This window comes from Panthera uncia, assembly GCF_023721935.1.
Source record: "Panthera uncia isolate 11264 chromosome A3 unlocalized genomic scaffold, Puncia_PCG_1.0 HiC_scaffold_11, whole genome shotgun sequence".
Taxonomy (NCBI): Eukaryota; Metazoa; Chordata; class Mammalia; order Carnivora; family Felidae; genus Panthera; species Panthera uncia.
The window spans coordinates 10,069,713-10,077,373 of NW_026057578.1; positions in this window are offsets into that span (position 1 = coordinate 10,069,713).

A 7,661-nucleotide genomic window follows, 5' to 3' on the forward strand; every position below is an offset into this window, starting at 1 on the left:
GCTGTGTGCAGTCGCTCAGGGAGCTTAGCAAACCACTGCCCCTGCCCTGTTTTCGACCTTTGAAATAATCTGGAGTGGGGCCGGGGTATCTATTCTATTTTTTTTTTTTTTAAGCTCCCAGATGATTTTAACATGCTGTCATAGTTGAGAACTCCTGATGCAGTGCATGAGAGGAAAATGTAAAATTCTTTAAAAGTGATAATTAACCATGATAGAAATATGCGCTGTTAACGTGGGGGCTGACAGGGAGCGGTGCAGACAGTTAAAAATTTTTCTGTTTGGTATTTGAATGGAAGATCACACCCCCTTTTAGAATTTGCCACTTTGGAACTAATTTATTTCCTAAACAGTGACACAGATTCATATTCAAAGCATGTATCAGGAGAGCCAGGCAATTGTGTATATATATGTTCCTGTGTTTAATTTGCAGTTTTATTTTTTTTTTAATTTTTTTTTTCAACGTTTTTTATTTATTTTTGGGACAGAACGAGACAGAGCATGAACGGGGGAGGGGCAGAGAGAGAGGGAGACACAGAATCAGAAACAGGCTCCAGGCTCCGAGCCATCAGCCCAGAGCCTGACGCGGGGCTCGAACTCACGGACTGCGAGATCGTGACCTGGCTGAAGTCGGACGCTTAACCGACTGCACCACCCAGGCGCCCCTAATTTGCAGTTTTAGGAGTAGCTACTCAAGGTGGGAAGCTGGGGTTTTGGAAACACTTTTGGAAACAAAGTGATGGAGAGTCTCCCCGAAATATAATGAGGGCGAGGAGTTACAGAAAGAAGAAACTAATATAGATGTTTCTTTACTTTCCAAGGGATTACATCCCGATAAACCTATTGTAAGGTGAAAATGCATTTACTACACCTAACCTACTCAACATCGTAGTATCGCTTAGCCTGCCTTAAACATACCCAGAACATTTACATTAGCCTACAGTTGGGCAAAATCATGTAGCATAAATAGCCTATTTGATAATAAAGTGTTGATTATCTTATGTAATGTACTGACTACTGGACTGAAAGTGAAAGACGGAGTGGCTGTATGGGTGTGGGATGGTTGTCAGTGTATCAGTATTTACCCTCCTGATTTCCTGGCTGGCTGGGGCTCGTTGCTGGCCAGCATCACAGCAGAGGATTGCACCTCCCGGAAGAGATCACAATTCAAACTACAGTTCATATCAAATGCATATTGATTTTGTACCATTGTAACAGTGAAAAATCTGAAGTGGAACATCAGAAGTCAGGAATTGTATGTGAACGGTCAGGCTCTCTGCTTGGGTACTTGACATAAATAGTCCTGTTTTATTTTTTTTAACTTTTTTTTTTTTAATGTTTATTTTGAGAGACAGAGAAAGGGAGAGCAAGCAGGGGAGGGGCAGAGAGAGAGAGAGAGAGAGAGAGAGAGAGAGAGAGAGAGAGAGAATGAGAGAATTCCAAGCAGGGTCCCATGCGGGGCTCAAACTCACGAACTGTGAGATTGCGACCCCAGCCGAAATTAAGAGTCCATCGCTCAGCCGACTGAGCCACCCAGGTGCCCCTATTTATTAAAAAAATTTTTTTAGGAGCGCCTGGGTGGCTCAGTCGGTTAAGCGTCCGACTTCAGCTCAGGTCACGATCTTGCGGTCTGTGAGTTCGAGCCCCGCGTCGGGCTCTGGGCTGATGGCTCAGAGCCTGGAGCCTGCTTCACATTCTGTGTCTCCCTCTCTCTCTGCCCCTCCCCCGTTCATGCTCTGTCTCTGTCTCAAAAATAAATAAACGTTAAAAAAAAAAAAAGTTAAAAATTTTTTTTTAAATTCTATTTATTGATAGTGCGAGTGTGTGAGTGGGGGAGGGGCAGAGAGAGGGAGACACAGAATGTGAAGCAGGCTCCAGGCTCTGAGCTGTCAGCACAGAGCCCGATGCAGGCCTTGAACCCACGAACCATGAAAGCATGACCTGAGCCGAAGTCGGACGCTCAACCGACTGAGCCAGCCGGGCGCCCCAAATGGTTGGTGATTTTATGGTTAAACCCCAAAACGGGCACCAAGGGGCACAGTCAGCTGAGTGTCAGACTCTTGATTTCTGCTCAGGTCAACATCTCAGGATTCAGGAGTTCAAGCCCTGCACCAGGCTCTGTGTGGATGGCAAGGAGCCTGCTTGGGATTCTGTCTCTCCTTTTCTCTACCCTCCACCCCCCCAAAAAAAAACTTAAAAAAGATAACAAAACCCCAAAACATAGATGCCATGAGCCCCAGGAGACAGTTTAATTAATGCTGGGGTTACTCGGTATGTTTCCAAGACATGCACTTTATTTGCTGAGGGAATCTTGTGGCCCCAGTGCTGTTTTCTCTCAAGAAAGTTACCGCATCCCGATGCTGAGAAAACCCTTGCCGTGGTTAGGAAACGCGGCCTGTGCGGCACATTGCTGGAAGCCATAGTCTGACTTCACGCACTTTGCTGCCAGCTGAACGTTCCCTTCTTGGTGAAACACCAGAGGTTGGTTGGTAGGAGCATGGGTCCCAGAGGGGAAGAGCTTGGTTCAAGCTCTGGCAACATCACAACTCACGTTCAACTTTGGGAAAATTATCTTACCTCTCTGGGTCTCAGTGGTTTCATCTGTAAAGTGGGAGTGACAAGAATTATGGAGACCTCAGAGGGTTGTTTTAGAGATTTAATCCGTGTAAAGTTTAGAACAGTAAGCACTTAGTACACCCTAGTATTTGCTGGGGCTGATGGTGATAAACAGGTCTTTGTAGGAGGTTTGCTACCGGGGGCTCTTGAGAATGCTCCTTTGATGGGGGGACATTTAAAAATACTGAGGGCACCTGAGTGGCTCAGTTGGTTGAGCATCCGACTTCGGCTCAGGTCATGATCTTGCAGTCTGTGAGTTCAAGGCCCACGTCGGGCTCTGTGCTGACAGCTCAGAGCCCGGAGCCCGCTTCGGATTCTGTGTCTCCCTTTTCTCTGCCCCTCCCCCACTCATGCTCTGTCTCTCTGTCTCTCTCAAATATAAATAAACATTAAACTTTTAACAAATATTACGGATTTCATGGCTCTGTTCTGATCAAATCTGGGGAAATGATTCTGCATAAACGTCCATCCAGGTATGTAAAGGCTCTGTTGTGCTATGTAGGGCAGGGAGCAGGTGCTGTGGCTAAACTAAGACTTTGCCTTCAGGTTTTGTGACCAGACTGGAGGAGAATGCTTTGATTTTTGATGTGTTTGGACTAGGAAGTTTTAGATGTGAACTGGGTTTGGAAAGAGCTGACTGGGTTCATATTCTACCACTTTTTTTTTAAAAACAACTTTGAGGCATAGTTTACATAGCATAAAATATTTATATAGGAAATGTACGGTTCATCGATTTTTTTCTTAAAGTTGCAGGGTTTGTGCAGCCATCACCACAGTCCAGTTTTCAAACATTTCCATCACCCCAAAGTCCCTCATGCCCATTTACACTTAGTCCCACTGATCTTTCTGTTTCCGTAGGCTTGCATTTTTTGGAAATTTCATATAAATGGAATCATGCAGTATGTTGTCTTTGTGATTGGTTTCTTTCAGCACAACAGTTTTGAAGTTCCTTTTTTATTGCTTAGTCAAATTCGTTTGTCTGGATAGGCCACTTTTTGTTTATTTACCGAGATGGACATTTGAGTTATTTCCAGTTTTTGCATATTATAAACAATACTGCGGTGAATATAAACGTGTCTGTGTGGACCTATGCTTTCATTCCCCCGGTCTATCCTGAGATTGATTGGTTGATTGATTCTTGTTTTTTAAGTTTATTTATTTGAGAGAGTGAGAGAGATAGAGAGTGGGGGGGGGGGTGGGAGAGAGAGAGAGAGAGAGAGAGAGAATATGAATGAATCCCAAGCAGGCTCCAAACTGTTAGCCTTACGTGGGGATCGATGCCATGAACTGTGAGATCATGACCTGGGCTAAAATCAAGAGTCAGACGCTTAACCGACTGAGCTACCCAGGCACCCCTACTTATTTACTTACTTGTATTTTTAAAACTGTATTTTAAAACTGTATTCAAAAACTGCCAACTTTTTCCCAAAGCAATTCTGTTTTAGAATTTGGTATAGTTTTTTTTTTTTTCTTTTCAAATTTTTTATTTAAATTCTAGTTAGCATACAGTGCAATATTGCTTTCAGGAGTAGAGTAGAATTCAGTGATCACTTACGTACAATACCGAGTGCTCATCACAAGTGCCCTCCTTAAGACCCATCACCCATCTGGCCTATCCCCACCCACCTCCCTCCACCAACCTCGGTTTGTTCTCTGTCTTCGAGAGTCTCTTGGGTGGCTCAGTCAGTTAAGCATCTGACCCTCAGCTCAGGTCTTGATCTCAGGGTCATGAGTTCAAGCCCCATGTTGGGCTCTGTGCTAGGGATGGGGCCTACTTAAAAAAGAAGAGTCTCTTATGCTTTGTTTCCCTCTCTTTTTTTTCCTTCCCGTGTGCTCATCTGTTTTGTTTCTTAAATTCCACAGGAGTGAAATCATATGGTATTTGTCTTTACCCGACTGACTTAATTTGCTTAGCATAATACACTCTAGCTCCATCCATGTCATTGCAAATGGCAAGATTTCATTCTTTTTGGTGGCTGATATTCCATTGTATATATGGATATATATACACCACATCTTCTTTATCCATTCATCAGTTGGTGGACAGTTGGCCCTTCTCCGTAGTTTGGCTATGGTACCCTGAGTTTTAGAGACACAGGTTGTCGGTGTTTCCTATATCCTCTGTGAGAGTCGAGTTCTCCTGCCCGCCTTTGACCATTAAACGTTGCAGTTGCTCAAGATTTGGTCTTGGACCTCCTTGCCCTTAGAAATTGGGTTGAGCTCAGTATCTCCTCCTAGGCTCCCTCTTGACATAGGACCTTTGCACCTCCTGTTCTCTGCCTGGAATGTCCCCTCCTCTCTTCATCTAGTCAAAGCTCAGTCTTCCATTAAGCCTTACTGGACGTCCTCAGGGGAGCCTTCCCTGATGTTCCTGACTAGAGATCAGATCCCACTTGGAGCGTCTCTGAGCACTGGCTCCTTTTCTTTCTCTCACAGTTGCCGCGTGACATGTGCTCGTGTGATCATTCAGCTAGGAACCCCCGGGGCCCCAGTTGGGGACAACTTAATCACCATCACCCAGAGCCTGGCACAGAGTAGGTGCCCAGTGAATCCTTTCTGAGAGAAGGGAATGCCTGAAGCTGATCTCCAATTTATGCTGTCCTGGGGGCGAGGAGAGGATGCCTTTTCTAGAAGGTCCAGGCAGGGAGAGGTCTATTGGACATTCCCAGATGGCCGCCTACTCATTCTTCTGATCTTCGTGGCTCAGAGATCTTCACTTGGTGGCACCAAGTCTTCAGCACGTGATTTGAGCGCGAGGGTGGGGAGTTTGGGGTGTGAGTAGCAGAAGGGAGCCGCAGGCAAAGAGAAGGCCTCCTGGGGCCCCTCTGACTTGGTGTCGTTCCCTCCACTGAAGGGCGGCAGCTTAGGAGGTGCTCGGGCTTGGGAGGCGAGGTAGTTCTCATCTTTACACACAAGGCGCATGATCATGTGAAGAGTTTTTTTGGTGGATGATTTATGGGAAAACCCTGATATGCTATTAATGCAAGAAGTCAAGCATTTAATGGAAAAGAATAAAAACATAGAAATCTGGATTGTTCAGAGGTTATGGCATGTAGGGTGTGGTGGGCAGAATAGCGGCCCCCCGGGACCTGTGAGTGTGTGACCTTTCATGGCAAAAGGAGCTTTGCCATTGGGATTCAGTTAATGATTTCGAGATGGGGAGACTGTCCTGGATTAGCCAGGTGGCCCCGGTGTCATCATCACAAGAGTCCTTGAAAGAGAGGAGACTGAATCTGAGAGATGGCAAGGGGCGCCACTGCTGGCTTGGAGGGGGAGAAAGCGGCATGCAGGGGGCATCCAGAAACCGAAAATATCCAGAGAAACAGCCTCCAGGGGGAACGTGGCCCTGCCGACGTCTCGATTGGAGGCCCGTGGGACCTGCTATGGACGCCTGAAGTGCACGATCATGAATTTGTGGTGACCGCTTACAGCAGCAAGCAGTGACCAGTGCAGACAGGTGCACCCCATAAGGCTGAGGGACACATGCCTGCCCTGGCTTCGTGTCCCAGGGAGGCTGTGGGGGGCGGGGAGGGGACAGGGGCCACCTGCCTGCTGGGCGTGGGGGAGGCATCTTGGGGGCTCAGGCTTACGTTTTGCTTGAGGACGCAGGATGTAAGTGGACACGTTGTGCGGCCCATTCCCTGACCACTGAGGAGGAGCCCAGACTTAGGGTCTGCGGTGTCTTGGGTCTGGACTCAGGTTTTCTTGCTCCTGCTGAACGGTGGCCCTTTGATGTTGGTATTTTTTTTTAAATGTTTTATTTATTTTTGAGACAGAGACAGAGCATGAGCAGGGGAGGGGCAGAGAGAGAGGGAGACACGGAATCCGAGCAGGCTCCAGACCCCGAGCTGTCAGCACAGAGCCCGACTTGGGGCTTGAACTCACGAACCGCAAGATCATGACCTGATCTGAAGTCGGATGCTCAACCCACTGAGCCACCCAGGTGCCCCTGATGTTGGTATTTTTTGTTTGTTTTTCTGATACGGAAACTGAGGCTCAGAAAAGTGAAGCAATTAATCCAGGGCAAGAACGAGTGGCAGAAACTAACAAGAAGTCGGGTGGGCTTGCCGCCAGCCTAGGAGAACTTGGGAGGGTTTCCCAGAGCAGCGAGACAGGTGGCTGCAGGTGTTGGTCGGGTCAGCTCTGCCCCCTCGATGCGGTTTTCCTCAGTTATTTTTCCCTCTAGTAACACTGAATGATTTTTGTTTTTGTTTTTTGTTTTTTGCCACTGGCTGAGAATTGGGGAGAAATTAGAGAGAAATGTATATCACATTTTGAAAACTGCCAGAAGAATAAAGATAATATTGTGGGCTGTACTTTAAATATTTTTTTATTTTTTACCTTTTCAATGTTTATTCGTTTTTGAGAAAGAGAATGCGAGTGGGGGGAGGGGCAGAGAGAGGGGGACAGAGGGTCTGAAGCATGATCGGAGCTGACAGCACAGAGCCCGATGTGGGGCTTGAACTCACGAACCGTGAGATCATGACCTGAGCCAGAAGTTGGACGCTCAACTGACTGAGCGTCAGTCAGGCACCCCTGTAGACGGGACAGGCTGCTGGCCTTGTCGATTTGCAGTTAAGAGTTTGGATTCCAGGGTCACGCAGACCAGTTTTGCCATTTTATTGCTTGTATTATTCCGGGCGACTGTCTTCTCCCCTCTGTGCTTCAGCTTCCTGTTTTGTAAGTTGGGGACCCAGGAAGGGCGCCTGGATGATGAGGCATCGTGCGCACAGAGTAGCGTCATGAGAGCTGGTGAGCGTCAGAAAGTGTTCTTCTCCCAGAGCCTCATGGGGACTCTTGTACTGGCTGACATCACCTCCTCTTCCTTCTGGGTCTTGGTAGAAGGTCTTCTTGAGTGAGAACTCCAGCTGGAAAATGCCCGCAGGCCAGAGACTGGCCGTCACTGGAAGCCATCTCAGACCTCGCATTACTTAGCCTAATGACAGGGCTGTGGCTGGCCGAGTGCGTCTTTGCAGCGGTCCTCGGCATCGTGCCAGGACCAGATCCGTCAGTAACGTGGGTTTTTCACTGTTTATGTGAATGAAAAC